This window comes from Ictalurus furcatus, chromosome 19 (genome assembly GCF_023375685.1).
Source record: "Ictalurus furcatus strain D&B chromosome 19, Billie_1.0, whole genome shotgun sequence".
NCBI classification, from domain to species: Eukaryota; Metazoa; Chordata; class Actinopteri; order Siluriformes; family Ictaluridae; genus Ictalurus; species Ictalurus furcatus.
The window spans coordinates 21,325,143-21,345,142 of NC_071273.1; the positions used below are offsets into that span (position 1 = coordinate 21,325,143).

General features: G+C 41.8%; 1 protein-coding gene across 1 annotated transcript in view; it reads left to right on the forward strand.

Annotated features, from left to right (window-relative positions):
* The first annotated feature begins 281 nt into the window (after positions 1 to 281).
* Positions 282 to 20,000, forward strand: part of plxna4 (plexin A4) — a 347,014-nt gene continuing 327,295 nt past the window's right edge. Inside the window, exon 1 of the mRNA XM_053650138.1 lies at positions 282 to 368. The gene's annotated coding sequence lies outside the window, so the exon portion shown is untranslated. The remainder of the gene's footprint in view (positions 369 to 20,000) is intronic.

A 20,000-nucleotide genomic window follows, 5' to 3' on the forward strand; every position in this document is an offset into this window, starting at 1 on the left:
TGTGTCTTGAGAAGAAAAAAAAAAAAAAACCGAAAAGTTGCCGCGGGAACGCCTCGCGGACGCCTCGCGCTCACGCGGGATTTAAAACGACTTGGATTTTTTTCGTTTATTATTTAATTCCGTGACAACGTTTTGTGGAATTTCTGCGTTTGGGTTTGCATTCATCACCCCAGATCCAAAAGAAAAAGTGGCAAGCGGAGTTTGCTGTGCGACTGTGCATATCTGTGTGTGTGTGTGTGTGTGTGTGTGTGTGTGCGCGCGCGTGTGTGTATGTGTGTGTGTATCTGTAGCTATCTATCCGCAACGTGCACGCGACTGCGGCGGCAGCGGCGGAGGTGCTGGTGGTGAAGTCCAAACCCGCAGCACAGGTAAGCGAACAAGGATACACACACCGATTCCTCACCCGGTCTTTACACGACCTCTAAGCTCTTCAGCGCAGGTGTATGCGTATGCTGTTATTTATCTATATAGATATATTTTACCTGTGCATGCGGGAGCGCTGCGGGAGAGCACTGCACCATCCGCGCCCAGAGAGAGAGCGAGAGAGAGAGAGAGAGAGAGGACACACACATCCTCACACACACACACACACACCACATGCTTCATCCGCTGCCTGCTTGAGCACTGTTTTCACGCACAGCTTTGAATTATCGGTGATTTGAATGTGAAACCATCATCACCATCATCATCATCGTTATTACGCGTGCACGGAAAACGCGCGTTCCTCGAGTGGAACTTCGGTAATGCGGTGATGCGCGTGATGGCAGGATTTCTCTACTGTGCAAGACTCTGCGGTGCGGAGTTGAGTCCGGTGAGATGCTCCTCACCTTTTAGCACCGATGCGGCATTTTCGAGAGGCATGACACTCTTCATACTCACGGCGTAACGGGAACACTCTCAGCCTTACGCGTTCTTCTCCGAACACCATGAGGAACGGTGCAGAAGTTCGCCTGTGATAGGCTGTGGTCTTAGTGTTCAAGCATATTCGCCACAGAGTGATGATATCACCAGCAGATCATATAGCACATGAGGATTTAAAAAATGCGCGTTAAGCGTTAGATGTCGCAAAAACAAACAAACAAAAAAAAACCCCGACCTGATTCTGAGCGCGTAGAATATACTATACATCCTGTACGAGGCAGGAAATAAGCACGCCACGACATGTGTGAAGTTAGGGGTTAAAAAACTGCTGTAATGGATTTATTTATATATTTCTTTATTCGCCCCATGCGCTCTTGGATATAGATGCGCTTTCGCGCTGGCGGGGAAACGCGACTTTCCCGTGCGCACGGCGTGGAGCGCGATGTGGTGGAGCGACTACGGCATAGGAAATCAAATATACATCATTCAAAATAGAAACTAAACAGCCCAGTGCGGATGAAACACCTGCAGTGTTGAAGTAACTCCTACCCTGTTTATTTAATCACACACTCTGTGTGTGAAATCCACACTGGGGATTTTTTTTAGTGCGCAGGTTTAAATCGACACTTTGCGCGCAAGGAGGGAGGAACAGCAAGTGCAGTCGTGTTTTTATTTTCATTTCCTGTTACGCGGTTGAGTCGGGAATCGTGCAGTCGTTTGGAAAGTTTCAAAAATAAAAAATAAAAAGTCATACAGTGTGTGGTCTGTGTGCTGAAATTTAAACAGCAAACCACCGGAAGCAGTTGGAAAATGTGAATGTGGGTAGGATGTGTGTAGAATTTGTGCAGGATGTGTGTAGAATTTGTGTAGGATGTGTGTAGAACTTGTGCAGGATGTGTGTAGAATTTGTGTAGGATGTGTGTAGAACTTGTGCAGGATGTGTGTAGAATTTGTGTAGGATGTGTGTAGAATTTGTGTAGAACTTGTGCAGGATGTGTGTAGAATTTGTGTAGGATGTGTGTAGAATTTGTGTAGAATTTGTGCAGGATGTGTGTAGAATTTGTGCAGGATGTGTGTAGAATTTGTGTAGGATGGTCGTCACGGATTTAACAGACACGCTTCTTGAATATTCATCTAACTGTTATGCGCCACTCATAATTATGTATCATTATGCATAATAAGGCTATATCTGCACCCTTTATTTAACGTTTGCGGCTATCTATCTATCTGTCTGTCTGTCTATCTCTCTGTCTGTCTGTCTGTTTCTCTCTCTTTCTCTCTGTCTGTCTGTCTCTATCTGTCTATCTGTCTGTCTGTCTCTCTATTTGTATGTCTATCTATCTGTCTGTCTGTCTGTCTGTCTGTCTGTTTCTTTCTATATCTCTATCTGTTTGTATGTCTGGCTATCTGTCTATCTATCTGTCTTACTCTCTTGGTCTGCCTGTCTATCTATCTATCTATCTATCTATCTATCTATCTGACTGTCTGTTTCTGTCTTTCTCTCTGTCTGTCTGTCTCTATCTGTCTATCTGTCTGTCTGTCTCTCTACCTATTTGTATGTCTATCTATCTATCTATCTATCTATCTATCTACCTATCTATCTATCTATCTATCTATCTGTCTGTCTGTCTCTCTACCTATTTGTATGTCTATCTATCTATCTATCTATCTATCTATCTGTCTGTCTGTCTGTTTCTCTCTCTATCCGTCTATCTGTTGTATGTCTGGCTATCTATCTGTCTATCTATCTATCTATCTATCTGTCTGTCTTACTCTCTCTGTCTGCCTGTCTGTCTATCTATCCATCTATCTATCTATCTATCTATCTATCTATCTATCTATCTGTCTGTCTGTCTGTCTGTCTGCCTGTCTGCCTGTCTCTCTCCCTCTCTCTCTCTCCTTCTCTCTGTCTCTCTCAGACTATGTCCACTCTCTAGTTCCCAAAGGTGGCGTACGTTTCTCACGCAGTTCTTAGTAAGCTACAGCAGCACGCGCGGTGGGACGCAGCAGAAATTGATGCCCGCTAACTGAACGATCGATTCTCTCAACGAATCGATTCTTTTTGTACGAATCAAAAGGAATCGATTCGCAACCACGAATCGCGAATCGCATTCGTGTGTGTGCGAGTGCGTGCGTGCGCGCGCGCGCGCGCGTGTGTGTGTGTGTGTGTGGGTCTAAAACATCAGCTCACACATCTTTTTAATATAAACATATAACATGGCTGATCAAATGAATCAATGAATCAAATGAATCCAAACTCATGTATTTGATTCTGTGGATGGTTTTTGATATGGCATTTTGAGCAACAGTATTCAGTTTTAGTAGCTTAGTGTAAAACTCTGAACACCAGTCCTAGCTGATATAGAAATATAGCATATATATTATATATTATATTAAAATAAAGAAATCCTTATATCATGTATACAGAAGTAGAGATGAATTACACCCCACCCCAGCAAGCAGCATGCCTTAATAACTCAGACCAGTACTGCTTATTAAATATGGATTATATGATTATATTCATGATTTGGTTGTTCTGTCTGATTCATATGGCTGGTCATGATATACGCATGCTCACTGAACCTGCTGTAGAAACGCACTATAAAGCTTACACTTTCGTCATATATTTATAGTATTTATAGACGTGATTACACTCAGTGCCAGCTTTGCAGCATCCATTCATTTAGGTTTCAGTTTTTTTGATGTTCATGATGGAGAATCCCATCTATATATAAATCCATAAGTGCATGCTGCTGGTTTTTGGGCCTGACTTGCACAGAGACTGAAGTTGAAGTCTCTCTGGTCTGAGTGACTGGTACTGGCTGGACTGTTCACTCCCAGTCACTTTTAACACATCGTTAAATGTCTGGTGTTGACATTGGAAGTAAAGTAATTGTTCCTGAGATTGTGCTACTGTGCATGCAGTGTGTGTGTGTGTGTGTGTGTGTGTGTGTGTGTGTGATTGAGAGAGACTTAGACACTCGGCATTTCACCTGTGAGTGGTATAATAGGCTGTAAACTGAAGGACTCTGGCAGATCAGCGGTGACTGTGAGCTGCTGCTTTCTTTGTGTGTGTGTGTGTGTGTGTGTGTGTGAGAGAGAGAGAGAGAGAGAGAGAGAGAGAAAGAGGCAGATTTTATGTTTTTATGTGCCCTGGATTAATCCATGCACAAATGTCTAATCAAGAAATCTATTACTGACTCTGTAAAGGCTAATCTTTACAGCAATAGCCTTCGGTGTGTGACAATGTGAGAGGCAGCCGCTCTCCACGTGGACGCCAGGCACCTGACACACACACAAATTACCAAATTTTTTTTGAGACTGGAGATTAGATTTTTCACGGCCTTGCTAAGGGTCTGGACCTTGAATAGTCGGAATTTCAGAAATTGTTAAGATTTAGGTGTGTGTGTGTGTGTGTGTGTGTGTGTGTGTGTGGGATCAGTCAATGGCACTGGTATGCTATATATACACCATTTGCATTCCATTTACATTTGGCAGATGCCCTTATCCGATACGACTTACATTACAGCTCAAGGGCCCAGTAATTCTCAGTGTCCTGGCAGTGCTGGGATTTGAACTCACGACCTTCTGATCCCGCAGCCCCACACCAAGCATATTCAACTCCAATCTAAAGGTCCAGTTACGTAAAATTGACCAGACTGGTGACAACAGTTACCTTTTAAATGCCTAACCATTACGGATTAGTTGATGGCGATAAATAACATGCCTCAACGTGGTTATGCTTCATAGACACTGAGATATTTCAAATTCCATGCAGGGAAAATAAACATCTACTTCTCTGTCCAATCGTCTTTAAACATTCTGCTTTCATAATCATTTTACTAATCAGACCAGAAAGGGTAACGAAAATGAAAAATCGATGAATTTCCCCTTTCTGAAGTAATGTCTCTAGCTCTGTAGCTAGGCTCTGGTCCAAGGAGCTGCCTTCAGCGAAATAATTTCCATAAATGCATGTGTGTGTTTTAATAAACCGTTACAGAAGATCTGCTAGGGAAGTCATGCTGGTTTTAGAAATGTTTACTAAATCACAGCCAAGATTTTACTCGTACATCGATTGGATCGTCTTTAAAATATTAGAGCTTCTCATCTTGGATAATTAACTAAGCATTGTTGCGAAGTCAAAATTCAGATAAAGCGCATTAGCTGTACGTTTCTATGTAGAACCGTAAAATGTCCCTATAAGGAAAACGTAAAGGTTGTATTATAGAGGAGTCTACAACTAATGGGCTTCGTATGATATTTCACGCAGTTTCTCATGATCGTAGCGGCCAGAAATGATTGATTTTGAGTATTTTGTGCTTTTTTTTTTTCCTTTTTTTTTTTTTTGCGGAAATCTACTTGAATCGGCGAAATTGCAGTCACACAGAATTGTCTTTCGCGAGGATGTTTGTTGGTAAACGAGACCTTTTAGCTGTACTCTTTCGCTGACGCACGTGAATTCGAAGAGGGCGTCGGATGAACGGGCATCGTGATGACGTCACACGACGCGTCTCGGCTCAGATCTGCGGGAGCTATAATTTAAAAAAAGCACGCTCTGCGGAATAATGCGGAGTTTGTTTGATTTTGCGCTATTTTTTTGTCAAATACTACAATGAGGATGAGGATGAGAGGAGAATTTAAAGTCTTATGTTCTACCCAGGCCCACAGCATAATATGGTTCATGGACTTTATTTTTTTTTCCATGAATTTGTGAAAAAACCTTTCCGACACTTTCCCTACCATTCTAACCATGGTTCAGTGACCAAGCTTGTCACACACCCTGATATAAACCGTACCGAGAACATAAAGAGATTCTGTGTTGAAGAGTACTCTCGGATTCGTCGCTACGTTATTCTCCAGTCTCATCACCCGTTATAGGAGATTTATTGCTGTTATACTGGCTGTCAATATACATAGAGATGCCAATAATTGTGACACATGTGGGTTTTGTGAAAATATACAGTATATTTTGATCATTTAGAATAAATGTACTTCAGTGAATGGGTAGCTTTCTCTCATATTGTCAGGGTGCTATTAAGATAACCACAGTCATTTATTCATAAGCTTTTCCAGCCCTGTTTATCAAGGGTGCCATTAATTCTGGAGCAATAAGTGTATCCCAAGTGGATGCCAGTTCGGTGAGTAAGCAAACAGGGATGCGTTGAAATGTAATCATACTGAAACGGAACTGAAACGAGCTTTGACCGGATATGTGTTCTACCTAAAAACACACACTGACGCGACTGTGCGTGGAAGGAAAATCAATATTTATAATCTGGTGTTTAATGATAATCTGCTCGATCGCTCCTTTCTACAGAACTGGTAAAAAGTGTGTGTGTGTGTGTGTGTGTGTGTGTGTGTGCGTGTGTGCAATCTGTCAAGTGAAAATGTTTCTAGTGCAGTTGTTATGATGATGTTGCTACAACAGCACAAGGGTATTCCAGTAGTGTGTGTGTGTGTGTGTGTGTGTGTGTGTGTGTGCATGGTTTTTATCTTGGTTTTTATATCAAGTATAGGAATATCAGACACTTTTGTCTTTGTGGGGACATTTTGTCTCGTCTGGTGTGTGTGTGTGTGTAGGTATATGTGCATAGTTTTTTAATCTTGGTTTTTATATCAGGTATAGGAATATCAGATACTTTTGTCCTTGTGGGGACATTTTGTCTTGTCTGGTGTGTGTGAGTGTGTGTTTTGTTTAGTTCTACACATGGTCTGTTTATACAGGCTTAGACCTTGTCTTGTTAAACAGTGTCCTGTTCACTTCTAAACCTTGTGTGTCTCAGTAATGTGTGTATAGTGTGTGTGTGTTGTCAGTGTGTTGAATTCTTTCAGGACAGCTGTGTACAGTCAGGATAGCATCAGGACGTTGTCCTCTAGTCCTTTTCTGTGTGTGTGTGTGTGTGTGTGTGTGTGTGTGTGTGTATGCATGTATGAGGTGAGTATGTATACAGTGGTTGTGTGTAAGATCTTGTCACTGAGTTACTGAGTAATTGGATTTTCTTATGAATTTAGCGCGCTTGTACCTTGTAATATTTCCCACGCGTAGAGCCGAACGCTGGACAGAACGTCTGGACTCTTCTTCTTTCTTCTGCAGTGTGGCCTTGTCCTGTATAGCCTCGCTGATCGTCATAGTGATAAAACCCAGCACATCACGTCGACATAAACATCCCAGTGCGCCGGCTTTTATGTTTGCCTCATCCGAGCCATGCGTGACGAGTAATAAACTAGTTTTCTTTCAGACGCGTGAACGCATTTGAAAGCTCGTGGCAGGCAAAAATACTGCGTAGTCTAAATCGCTGCCTGCGATCAGAACAGTGGATTTAGGTCTAATACCTGATTTTAGCACTGGAGGGAATTGTGATAACGTGATGAGCGAGAGGGAAAGACCTGCAGTCAGCTCCTGGGTGAACGCGAGAAACATTCATTCATTCATCTTCAGTGAGCGCTTCATGCTAGTCAGGGTTGCGGTGGATTCAAAGCCAACCCTGGGAATCCTGGGCATGAGGCGATGGGAATACTCCCGGGATGAGTCATGAGGATATTGTAGAACTCACATTTTTTGCGTACTCACATTCATATCTACGGCGATTTAGCACAGTTCATCCACCTACTCTCGGGAGGTTGGAGGAAGTCTGATTGAACCGGGAATCTTGCAGCTGTGAGGCTCGCTGGGATTTCATTTCGAAATAAAATGATATTTCTTCTTAACTTTGCAAAAATACTCAACACTGAGTTTCAAGTTTCAGAAGTGTCTGAGTTCCTTGACCGGTTAAGGGTTCTAGCTTCTTAAATTGATTTTACTTGGTCCTCTGAATGAGACTCGATGCTTCATTCAAGCCTGAACCTGAACTCAGGATCGAGCCAGGGACCTTGGAGCTGTGGAGTGATAACACTACCCACTTCACCACCGTGCCTCATGGAAGAAAATATGAATAATATCGAATGAGGGAATGATTTTTTTGTAGTGCAATTGTTGTCAGATTTCAATAGCAGGTATCTAGTTTCCTTGGACGTTATACAACGTGTTAGACGTTTTAGTCGTGAAATAAAGCTTCAGTTACATTTTTGCTAAATTCTATGGGAACATAGCTTGTTAGTGCCAAATGATCGCCCCCCTCCCCCCCCTCCCCCCCCGAGGTATTGCCTGTGACAACCGTTTATATCAACGTGGTCTAATTGGCTTAAAATTATAATCATAATCATAACTTCTGTAACATAAGTGGCATCCCCTACTGTGAGAAAACATACTTTCACATGTTCTGACATAAGCAAAAACACATCAGTCTTGTTCAGTCAGTAATTCTGAACGGTATCATATGCAAGTGATTCAGTGGAATTTCAGCAGCCATGTCATGAGATAATCACAGCTGTCATACTTCTGCATACACCAGACATGTCGAATCCTCACGCTGGCTTTCAGATAAGAGCCTTTCTCCCTCTTTCGAGCTTCCATTGGACACGCTTCACAAGCTGCTGTCATTTTTGCAAGGCACACCTGAATGAGAGTGTGGTTAGACACTCGTAAAACTGATTGAAATCCCCCTTTAAATGTTCAGGCTTGAATGACCCATCAAGCTTTTGTTAAGCGGGAGGGGTACCCTTTCAAAGGGCTCCAATTTAGGTCCTGTTTAAGAAGCTAGAACGCTTAACTCTTGAGAAACCCTTTTGTTTCTCAGATTGTAGGCTTGCTTAGACAGCTATGAAACGTGTCCATTGATTGTCAGTTTCAAAAGGAAGTTGCCTTTGGATTCCTGAGACGTCTCAAAAACGCCACTTGGATTGGTGACTCTAAATCGACCCTCGGTGTGAACGAGTGTTTGCATGGTACCATCCGGGGTGTGTCCCTACATCGCTCCCAGTATTCCCGGCTCCAGATTCACCGTGACCCTAACCAGGATAAAGTGATTGCTGAAGAATGAACGACTCCACAGAAGGTCCTATAATTCGGTATATCAATACATCCATCTACTAGCACATGAACTTCATTTTCTCAGATTTCAAACGAATGTCAAATATTAAGCTACGTTTTGTTGACTTTGTCTGCGCTGGTTTCCATTCCCTGTCCCAGAGGACGGAGGTGTGATCTTTCCCAGAGCCCTCGCAACCCCTCCACTGGAGAGCCGGGGGGCAGGATTGGCTCGGAAGAGAGAAATGCGATCAGGTGAATGTGTGTAGGAAATAAAATTGAACCACCTGGCAAACTGTGATGGGAGGGAGGGAGGGAGGGAGGGAGAGAGCGAGGGAAAGAGAGAAAGAGAAGGAGGGAGGGAGGAACGAAGGACAGAACGAGAGAAATGGATTACGTCCCCATTATCCACAGCCCTACAAGAACCCCATGTTCCCTTTCCGAAATGGCTGGAAAACAGCCTTCTTTGTTTACACCACAGGGCTCTGACAAACAGAGCAAGGAAAGAAGGTAAATAGAAAGAGAATGGAGTACTATCTTTCTTCCCATGCTCCTGGAGGCGCAGATGAGAGCTGGCGCTCGGCCAAGGCGAAATCTGCCTGAGGAAATTGTAACGGCGTGAAGCCATCAGATCCAACCTCCTGCTTTTCTAGCACGGATATATATCAGAGATGTATTAATGACCCAGCTGACATGCAACCGTTAGAGCAAGTACTTGGCATGTTTGAGAGCCAGGTAATGCCAAAGTTGTAAAAGAAATTATTGCATACACGTACATACAGCTGGGATTAATGTTGGCAGGATTTATTACTGGTAAAAGTCATTCCATCATAGCGCACATGGCCAGGTCTTGTCAAAGAGTCTACTGTGTTCTGTCTATCAGCAGTAACCCTAATACAACCCTAACCGTGTGCCTCGGGCACTCTCTGGCAGTTTCGCTCAGCGCGTCATCATTATGATTAGGATCTCTGCATGGATATTGCGAAAGATTAGTTTTAAAAGTTAAAACTACTTTATTACAGTTCGATGCGGGCTAAGTTGGACGTGTTCACTCATAGCATATTACATTTACAGCTAATACACATGCAACAACGATAACAGTTATGAGTAACACTACTTAAATGTTGCGTTTAGAACACTGCACCTACATAACACCTCCATAAGCCATTCATGACAATTGGCATAAACCTACAAGAACACTAACCTTTAGTAAAGTCTTACCCGTACTTGTCACTGTTGTTAAATACGTATTACTAATAAGTGTATTATTTGCTAAGCAAATACAATCATTCGTAATATTTTACTTAAGGGAAGTATTTTTCACATGTCATAACACCTACATAAGTCGTTTATGACAACTGGCATAAACCCACATGAACACTACCCTTATATAAGTGTTACCTATACTTGTTATAAACAGTACATATTAGATCTAAATGTAATAATAATAATAATAATGATGGGTAATACATTAATTAATGGTGGTATTTATAACGCTTCATGACTCCTACACAAGACATTAATGACAACTGACATAAACTGTTAGGTAAAGTCTTACCCATACGTGTTATTGTTGTTATATATTGTACATATTAGTTGTAAACACAATAACAATCACAATTATGGGCAACACTTTACTTAAGGGCAGTGTTTATAACACTTCTTAACATGTACATAAGTCAGTTGTGATAACTGGTATAAACCAGCGTGAACATTTATCAAAGCTTCTTCAAGTGGGTGTTATTAGCTGACATTAGGGTTTCATCATGCTTTCATCATTTTTGTGAAATATGGTCGATATGAAGTGTTAATAGCACTTCATAACACCGACGTAAGCCGTTCGTGACAACCTGAATAGATATTTATGAAGGCTTATTCTATTGAGTGTCAGCTGACATAAAGACTTCTTTTATCGTTTTTGTGTCAAGTCAGCATAACACCTGAGTCAAGTGATATAGATGTTTTATGAGTTACGTCACTTTTCGGGCTGACTTACTCTACAATGTCATGACATGAGACATTGATATGAAACTCTGTTGTATAACAGTAGTACATAGGGATGGTTTTTCATTTTTGAGTTTTCGAGTTTTCTCTGGCCTTCAAGCGCTTAGGTAATGTCCGTTTCTTTTTTTCTGCTTATAAGATGCTAATTAATACTTATTAATAACTATCTAATAACATAACTGCAACAATGTAACAGCGGAATTATGCTTATTTCTCTGACACTATCATTAAATAACGTTTCTATGTTTACCAGCATCAGTGTAACGTGATTGACTTACCAGAAGTGCACTAAGATATAAAGTCAGTTGTTATAAAATGTTAAAGTCACCCTGGAACAATAACAATAAATAACAACAACAACAACAACAAAAAATCTATGGCTTAGTGTGTTATGTCAGTAACTTGGTATTAAAACCGCCAGAAGCAGTCTTTATATAAATATGATCACATGAGTCATACAGAATGCTGTATTTATCCTGTATTGCGCGTTCATTGTGACATCTCTGCTCTGGATAATGAGTCACTAGCACACGGGGACAATGACTGACCTTTGAGGTGCAGCTCGCTTAACACTCTTTATTTGTTTGATCACCTGTCATTCTGATATCTCTACCAGATTTTTTTTTTTTTTTCCTTCAGTGCTAGTGTTGTGACCTTTTGGAAAACTGTGTTTCCATTTTCCTTGTTGCCTTCCTCCATTTCCTTTTCTCTTCGTGTTGTCCCCACTGGTTAACGGTGAGGTCGTAATTTGTCATTTGTGTGAATGCGTCAGAAAGCTGGCTCTTGCAAACAGATTCTTTAAATAAAAAAATAAAAAAATAAAAAAACCCCAAACCTGATTAACCGCATACTGTTGAGTGCAAAAGTTTGTATCCCCATGGTTTTTGAAACGGTAACGCTATAAATCTAAAACGTAAAGCCAAGTCAGCAGAAAAGAATATTTTAGAAATAATTTGAGAAGTGCAAAAGTTTGTGCCCCCAGCGTTCTAACTAAAATGTGAATATATCCTGCAGTAAGACAACGACAGTAAAAGTAAAGCCAAGTCAACATATGCATACATATATATGTATATATGTATATATGTGAGTGTGTGTGTGTGTGTGTGTGTGATTTCCTGTCGACTTCCTGTTACTTTTAATATTGTTGACAGCTGATGCCATGTTGATTTATAAATGTATATATGTAAATATATATATATATATATATATATATATATATATATATATATATATATATATATACAGACACATATATATTTATATATATACAAAAGAAAGAATTACAAGTAAAATGTGGCTGTATCCTGCAACAAGACAGAAAGTTAAAAAAAAAAAAAAAAAAAACGAAAAAATATTTTTAAAATCATTTCAAAACCGCAAAAATTTGCACCGCCATTTTTTTTTGTAGAATGATCAATAGGAAAATGCGTTTCTCTATTAGAATTTGTGTACGAAACATAGACCGAAAAATATTTGAGATATTTTTAAATATATAAAATGAGAAAATGCACATCTGTTAGAATATATCTGCAAAAATAATTGGAGTTAAAAAAAAAAAAAGTGATGAAGCCAACGTATTGAAAAAAATGAAGTCACCAGAAATTATTTTGAAAAAGCTCTCATAACCCATCCGGTCTTCAAACCTTACGTCTGAGTTTTAGACAATATTTATATCACAGTTATTTTTTTTTTTTTCCGTATTAGCATCCTAGCATACACTATTTGGCCATTTTGTTGCTTGCGAGAATGAAGGAAAACCTGTAGAAGTCACTAAATGCTATAAATCAAACGTCCTTGTCTTCTTTAATTTATCCTAAGGGTGTATAAACTTTTGCACACGGTTGTCGGTTTGAATTTTTGGTTTCAGATCAGTTCCAGATGATCTTTTTAGCAATGCAGGAATTTAATTACGTGTGCGTTATTACTCTCAGGGAATTCGATTTAAATTGCAGCTCACATTTATAGGTTATAATTGTGATGGTAAATTCCCAGCGAATATAATTTCATACTGTGTCCACTCCTGCAGAATAGAGTAGAGAAACGGAATAATCCCTTCATGTTGTTATGTGTTTATGTCGCTATATTAGATGGTCAGTGTTTAACACAAATGTCAGTCCTCCATGCGTGTCCTTCCGCTCCTCATCTCCTGCTGCTAAATTCAGAGAGCCATTAGGACACAAAGGATTGATGAAACGCCTCGATTTGGCCATTTGCTTACTCTTGCGGAAAATAGATTTCCCGTCGCTCATTACTGCGGCACACGGCCAGGACACACACCTATTTTAACCTCGCACTAAATGATGTGGATTTCTGAGCGCTTTCAGCCGTGAAGACGGTATTAGCCATAGCTGGAGGTTTGATTTGATAGAACAATCAAGAACATAGCTACGATTGGTGAGCTACGATTTTAGGAATATTCACTCATTATTAGACCTGAGAACCTGTTGTGTTTGAGGGGTGTGTGTTTTAGAGGTGTGTTTGAGGGGTGTGTGTTTTAGAGGTGTGTGTTTTAGAGGTGTGTGTTTGAGGGGTGTGTGTTTTAGAGGTGTGTTTGAGGGGTGTGTGTTTGAGGGGTGTGTTTGAGGGGTGTGTTTGGGCGGTGTGTTTGAGCGGTGTGTTTGAGGGGTGTGTTTGAGGGGTGTGTTTGAGCGGTGTGTTTGAGGCGTGTGTGTTTGAGGGGTGTGTTTGAGGGGTGTGTTTGAGGGGTGTGTGTTTGAGCGGTGTGTTTGAGGGGTGTGTTTGATGGGTGTGTTTGAGGGGTGTGTTTGAGTGGTGTGTTTGAGCGGTGTGTTTGAGCGGTGTGTTTGAGGGGTGTGTTTGAGGGGTGTGTTTAAGCGGTGTGTTTGAGGGGTGTGTTTGAGTGGTGTGTTTGAGGGGTGTGTGTTTGAGGGGTGTGTGTTTGAGGGGTGTGTTTGAGCGGTGTGTTTGAGGGGTGTGTTTGAGCGGTGTGTTTGAGGGGTGTGTTTGAGCGGTGTGTTTCAGGGGTGTGTTTGAGCGGTGTGTTTGAGGCGTGTGTGTTTGAGGGGTGTGTGTTTGAGGGGTGTGTGTTTGAGCGGTGTGTTTGAGGGGTGTGTGTTTGAGGGGTGTGTGTTTGAGGGGTGTGTTTGAGGGGTGTGTGTTTGGGCGGTGTGTTTGAGCGGTGTGTTTGAGCGGTGTGTTTGAGGGGTGTGTGTTTGAGCGGTGTGTTTGAGGGGTGTGTTTGAGCGGTGTGTTTCAGGGGTGTGTTTGAGCGGTGTGTTTGAGGCGTGTGTGTTTGAGGGGTGTGTGTTTGAGGGGTGTGTGTTTGAGGGGTGTGTGTTTGAGCGGTGTGTTTGAGGGGTGTGTGTTTGAGGGGTGTGTGTTTGAGGGGTGTGTTTGAGGGGTGTGTGTTTGGGCGGTGTGTTTGAGCGGTGTGTTTGAGCGGTGTGTTTGAGGGGTGTGTGTTTGAGCGGTGTGTTTGAGGGGTGTGTTTGAGGGGTGTGTGTTTGGGCGGTGTGTTTGAGGGGTGTGTGTTTGAGGGGTGTGTTTGAGGGGTGTGTGTTTGAGCGGTGTCTTTGAGGGGTGTGTTTGAGGGGTGTGTGTTTGAGGGGTGTGTTTGAGGGGTGTGTTTGAGGGGTGTGTGTTTGAGCGGTGTGTTTGAGGGGTGTGTGTTTGAGCGGTGTGTTTGAGGGGTGTGTGTTTGAGCGGTGTGTTTGAGGGGTGTGTGTTTGAGGGGTGTGTTTGAGGGGTGTGTGTTTGGGCGGTGTGTTTTACTGCACAGTAACTTTCACTTCTGACTCCGATTCAGGACCATAAGAGGTTTAATAATAATGCGAGGCTTGAGATTTTATAAGGTGTTAAACTGGTTAAGCGTGAGGTGGTAATTCTGTAAGATTCTCGTATTGAATCCAGATTCTTTACAAAACAAAGAAAAAACACCTATATACATACCATTAAGTGCAAAAGTTAGTACCCCCCATGATTTATATAATATAGATATATAGATAGTTAAAACGGCGCTAGCTGTTCATTAAAAGTAAATTGTTGTGTCATGTGTTTCTTATAGAGTCTGAAGGTAGGTAGATCGAAAGATAGATCGATAGATAGATAGATAGATATGATTGCTAAATAGGGGCTGGCTTTACTTTGCTTTAGCTATAGAAAAGAATAATAATCTCTAGAGTAATATTATTGTGTTACGTGTCAGTCATAGAGCATTAATGATAGATAGATAGATAGATAGATAGGACTGCTATGATTGAAGAAGGTGGACATATTAGTTATAGAATACTTATTTATTTATTCACAGGTTTTAGTCTAGTAACACTGACATAGACGTCATGTCACTCAGAACACTGAAGGTTTGCGGTGTGAATAGATCGGGCTCTTACACTACACGTGGATTAATCTTGTAAGTTCACAATAAAAAGGAATTTCACTGCAGATTGTCCTGAGTCCGGGACGAGGTTTATTAAAAACATTTTTTCATGTTAAAGCCTTTTACATCGCACTCTTAATCCTGCTGAGGGATTTGTACAAGAAAATACTTAATCCAAGATTCCTCATAATACAATGTCAGACAGTGATGACCCAGATGTACCACTGTGTGTGTGTGTGTGTGTGTGTGTGTGTGTGTAAGCTTGGTTTGATGAGTTTAAGATTTCAAAGGTTGATACAAGGGACACAGATTTGGATAAAGCCATCCAATTCTCTCTCTCTCTCTCTCTCTCTCTCACACACTCACACACACACACACACACAGAGTAAGTACAATTCAATAGCATGTAATAACATCCATAAAGCAACAATCATCAAGCTAAAAAAAAAAGGAATCCTGAGCAAATCAGTAGTTTTATATTCGTCGTTGCCCGGCAGACGTGTACGTTCAACAATCAAAGAAAGAAAGAAAGAAAGAAAAACGACTCCTTACTGACTTTGTTGTGTGTTTATCTCAACTCCGCAGTGAGCACTCGAAGCTATACGTGTAATCCCACAACCTGCTGCACTACACACATTGACCGGGGTGTGATCTGGTAGAGCTGTCTATAAATGAGGATTAATTCACGTGTGTGGATGACAGACAGTCTTTTATGAATCAGGAAAATGCAGGTTTGAGACAAATCTATCTGAAAGAGCTGAAATAAACAGCAGTGCAACGCTGTCATGTAAATCTCGAATTTACCAGACCCGAATGCCTTTTACGCACGATGCGAGGAGACATCTCCACAGCTCAGAAGGAAACAAGCAAACATCAGGATCATGCACTCTTTCATTTCCCTTAGCCTGTGGTAATGCACTTAATGAGGTAATTACCTCGTTGTACGTTTAGATTACGCTAGCAGGAATTTTTTAGCAGAGTCAATTTCCGGGCAACCAAAACATTTTGGAGCTTTTACTAGATAATATATTTATTTATCTAGGCTGTTACTTGTACCAGATTAGAACAGAAGCCCTAAGATCTCCACATAACAAACGGCTATTTTCTTGTGATGTCGACTTAATGTTTCTGTGTACTCGTCATAACACCCTGCTGTTTTTATTCTTCTGGAGGCAGCAAAAGCTTAGCGCAGTCCCGCAGCATCATTGGCTACGTTTACACGGACAGCAGTAATCTAATTATCGACCTTATTCTGAATAAGACGTATAATATTGTGATTAATGTGTTTACATGAGTCGCTTTTAGAATATTCCTTTCATGTTACAGTTTTACATGTTATAGAACGTAGATCGATTAACGGCGCACGTCATTATGTCCCCACGTCACGCCGTCCGACGTTCCCTCCAGAATTTCACGTATCGACATACAGTTGGTCTTCGTTATGGAACCGTATACAGTTCTGGGTGTTTTTATTTTTAATTTTATGAAACCTTCAAGTGAGGTTAATTATTTGTCATGATACACGTGCAAATAGACGACTGCTTGAAGCCGTGGGCTGCGTCCCAAACCGCATACTTGCCTACTATATATTAGCTGAGATACATGTATTTCTCCTACTATACAGTAGGTAAGTACGCGGTTTCGGACGCAGCCGTGCTCTCTTGTTTGCCGTCAAACGGTTGAGCGCTGTCGTGTGTGTACGTGTCCTGTCTCACAATGCTGTGAAAACTCCCACACGACGTTAATAGTGTGATTAAGGTGTGTACATGTCTGTAATACACGTCGATAATGCGACTAAAACAGGAATACTCCACACGCCTTAATTCCATTTGTGTTTACTTCGAGTGTGACTTTAGTCAGATTAAAGTCATCAATAATCGCTGTTTACATGCTAGTTTCTTAATCGGGTTGATATCGGATTATTGTTGTCCGTGTAAACGTACCGACCGATGAACAAATCCGTTTTTACTTTGCTCAGGAACTCACTCAAGCTGAAATAGCTCTATGCATGTCAGCGACTGACGATTTCCACATTAGTGTCCGAGACTTGAGAAGGAGACCGTCGGGTCTACAACGAGATAAAGTCCATCTCTACAGTGGGCAATCATTCCGTTTAAGATAGCGATGGTGAAGACGCCAGCGTGCTTATTCACAAGGCACGCGATTTTCTCGTCGCTAAAATTCCGCAGTGAGAAAACAACTTTTTGTTACGTCGAGATCACAAGACAATGACGTCGAGATCAGACGCGTTCTAAACTTCCGCCAGCTCCCGCTTCCAGAAAACTTTCCCAAGTTTTGTTATTTGCCTCATAGCTTTGATACGCCCAACCCGCGCAGCATCACCTCAGCGCATCAACACTGTATTAAACCTGAGGAATAAACTGCCCTGTGTGCGAAATGGCCCTTTATGACGTCTGATTTATTGTCTGCTTCACTGGTGCTGACGAGCCTGCGTATTGCTCTGAGAGAGGAGCGCCAGCCGAGGCTCGCATCTCGCCGAGAAATCAACTCCCCCTCCCTCCCTCCCTCCCTCCCTCCTTTCCATTATTCTCCTCCTCTTTCTTCTTCATCGCTATTGTGCGAAAGCTTTGCCTGATGAAAGTCATGGATCTTGTATGTGAGCGTGCGTGCGCGTGTGCGTGAGAGAGAAAGTGTATATTTCCCGATTTAAATATACTCCTGCCGTACGTTCGTCGAATTTTTGCTTTTTGATTTAGTCGAGGTTCTGACTTGTAAAGAGCTGCTTTCCGTCATAAATAATCTGCTCTTAAACACACATACACACACACACACAGAGTTATAAAGAGAATCATTTCAGAGCAGTGTGTGTGTGTGAGAAGAGAAAAGAGCTATGCAGAGAAGGCATTATGTAAGCCTGCGCAGGTGAAACGAGGAGAGACAGTCGCAAGACGGATGAATTTGGGATCCGGAGGCTTGCACAGGGAGAGGCGGAGAGACGGTGGAGACTGTGTCAGGAGCGAAGATGTAGCAGCGCTGTTGCTAAAGGAGGAAACGGCTGATTTGTCTACAAGGAAAGTGAGACAGGAAAAAAAAAAAAGAAAAGATAAACAGGTCGCTTGCTGGCAGATAGAGAAGTTTCGCAGCTCTGGCGTGTGAAAACAGCTGCTTTATCGTTAAAACTCCTTTAGGAAATGATGTTTGGGTTCAGCTTTGATCATTTCTTTTTAATTAAGTGATACACTTATTATCGAATGTGTTTTCATTCACACTTAAATATTATAATTAACATGTGATCCTTTTTAGAAAGAGAAGCTTTTCTTTGTCTCTTATATTATATTACAGCACAGTGAAATTCTTTCTTCATATATCCCAGCTCGGGATCCCAGAGCGCAGGGTCAGCCACGATACAGCGCCCCTGGAGCAGGGAGGGTTAAGGGCCGTACACAAGGGCCCAACGGTGGCAGCTCGGCAGTGCCGGGCTGTGCTTGAACCCCTGACCTTCTGCTCAGTAACCCAGAGCCTTAACCACTGAGACACTACTGCCCATCAAAGCCTGTTACCCACAAGACCTTAAGAAAGCGACGCAGCGGCGCTTCATTCCTTTATTCTGTCCGGCTTTCTCTGCGCTCTACTCAAACAGATCCATCTTTCACTCTTCGTACCAACGTCAACACCGTCGCGCTCGCCGTCTTGCAGGTCGTGCGTCTCGAGTCTCAGTCTCGTATAACTGCATTACATTCTGGGACTTTGAGTCTAACATTGGCACCAAAATCTCCACTGTTCGTACGTTGGATTTCTCATTGACACAGTGTTGAACGTTGCTTGAAAATATTAAGTGGGAAAAGAAGCTTTTGGTGTGTGTGTGTGTGTGTGTGGGGGGGGGGGGGTTTGAGGAGCTAACAGCAAAATCTGACGGTTATCCCTTATCACAAAGTCAGTGCAGCAGACAACCTCTATCTTCTCAGAGGAATAACCAAACCAATAATAATAATAATAATAATAATAATAATAATAATACGCTAAACACATCGCAAATATTTCAATATTCAGTGTGTTTCAGCGTGGGCTTTTACTCTAACGTGTGTGTTTGTACAGGAGTCACTAACGAGCTTCCACTTTCTCGTGCACTTTCTCATGAGAACCTCAACTGCCTTTAACTGCATAAGCTCCTCTATTTACGAATAATCAGACGCTATATAGACATAAGGCCCATTATGGAAAAAAGTATTCCATTTCCCTCATATGATGTCGAGCGGCTAATTTGCTTTGATCACTGTTTTATGGCCTTCCTGAGCCCGGCTTGTTTAATTGAATAGTGTTTCATTACGGCCATGGTAATCAGTGATAAATCAGCAGCCTGCTCGGTGAAAGGTAGCGTGGCACAGGAAGCGGCTCGCTGTCTAACCCAATAAGAGGAAGTCGAAGATGAGGATGCATGGAGATAGCATCCCGTGTGGTTAACGCAACAACAAAATGCACCGGTGTTTGTGTCTCTTGTGTGCATTCATTTTTTATGTAATTACACTTGCGCTTTTTTTTTTTTGCTAACTGAATGAGCACATCAGTGCGTTTTATGAATCCTAAATGAATATCTTAAGTCCAGACCTGCTAAGCAGGATTAGAGTCGGTCCGATCAGGACAGGAGGGAGAGAATATGGCAGATGTCAATATGCTCCTCAGATCCACTGGATTTGCCTGACTGGCTTTTGGGCTTGGGCCAGCGCTTTGAAACGCCTCCATTGTGTGCTTCGTATAAAGCTTATACATCCCAGAGCGAGCATTTTACTCTGTGAATGGCATGCCATACGGATTTGTTACGTATCTGTCCGCTAATCCCACGCCACAGAACAACACAAATGTCGCATTAAACAGCCGATAATAGGATACAATATCCTCCAAATGGATTGTGTATTACAACAAAGGCAATACTGT